Genomic DNA, 1,671 nt, shown 5'->3' with positions numbered 1-1,671 from the left:
GAGAAGCTCGGGAGGGTTGCAGTGCACACACCAAGGCAAGTTAGCCTGGGATGTTTACTCTGATAATTAAATAAGTGTTTTGGAAATGAAACTATGATTTTTCATATAAACCCTCTATGTATGTTTGAATGAATTAACACTATGAACTAGTAATGCTTTTTATAAGAAATTTTTGGACTCAAAATTTGGGATGTTACATAATGGATGTATGGCCACACATAAGAGTGTAAGGCCAGAATGTTGTGTTTCATGTGTGTGTACGACCCAAGTGAGTATACGGCCATACACTAATGCTGAAACATGCCATTTAGTGATTTTAAAGTCCTCTTAAGCATCTATGGAGTGTGTCTTGACCAATACTTAACCTTATTGAAAGTTAAATGCCATTTGGTACCCTAAAAAGGGTGTGTACGGCCATACAAGGAGTGTACGGCCATACACCCTTGATAATCATGTAAATATGGTCAAAAGTGTATTCTAAGTCTCTATCTTACATCCCCTAAGTGTTCTTGATCAAGTGCTAGCATAGAACATGAGTTTTAAGGCCATTTAGCACTAAATAAAGGGGTGTACGGCTGTACACTCCCTATTGATCATGTTTTGGATGGTTTCTAAGGAGTATAACTAGTAAATAATAATAACAAGGAGTGGTACGTACGATATAGAAGCCTTTAAGGGTGTTTGAGGTCCAAAACTTAGTAGGTGTGCTTGGTGTTCTTGGTGTTCTTGGAGAACACTTGAAGATCTAAACAAAATGAGTAGTTTCATGGATGAAATGATAGATCCTTACTAGATAGTGTAATGAATCATCAAATTGAAGGAAGAAACACTTACAACTTGAAGATCTAGAAACAAAATCGGATGATACTTGAGAGAGAAGTTGATTTTCGACCAAAGAATGTGATAAAGGTAAAAGGAGGCTAACACTCTCATTTATACATGAGAGTGTACAGACAGAAGGGGGTATATGGCCGTACACCCCATGTGTATGACCGTACACTCCTTAAGTTGGAGTGCTTGGCAATTTTTTGAAGTGTTGAACTTGTGGGACTTATTTTTAAACCCTAACTTTAAAGGTATAAGGCTTAGAGCACTCTAAATGACTCTAAACAATGCTAGAAGATAGCAAAAACAAATCTGAACTTGAGTGATTTGAATAAGTGTACTAGATAGAAATTTCAGTTTGTCACATTTACATAGTGACCCGCATAAACAAAACAACAAACAAAAATAAAATAATTATAAACATTACTACAACAGAGATCGCTATGAAATTTATTAATTTCAAGAATTTTCATCTTCTTAACCCTAGAAAAATCTTGGATGATAGTTAACCCACATAATTGTTAATCAAACAAACAAAAGCAAAAGAAAATAACAATTTGAATACGTGTTCAACATAAAATACTAAAAGATTCATTTGATTTAATCTGGGAATATTTTGATAAAAAAAATGTTTATAGTAGATGGCAGTTTTAGTGATGGATCAAACCATATCTTCCCACAAAACACTCAAATACCACATGAAAATAGAGTTCAGTACCGATCTGTCAAAGATCCTAAGTAATACCTTCGAATCTAGAATAAAAACATCAATTCGATCAAATTACTTACCAACAAAAGAACTATATCGCCTCAAGCATAAATTGTCAACGACATAGAACAATGGCT

The sequence above is a fragment of the Lactuca saligna genome, chromosome 3 (genome assembly GCF_052625555.1).
Source record: "Lactuca saligna cultivar CGN05327 chromosome 3, ASM5262555v1, whole genome shotgun sequence".
Taxonomy (NCBI): Eukaryota; Viridiplantae; Streptophyta; class Magnoliopsida; order Asterales; family Asteraceae; genus Lactuca; species Lactuca saligna.
Note: the sequence above shows the minus strand (reverse complement) of the source record.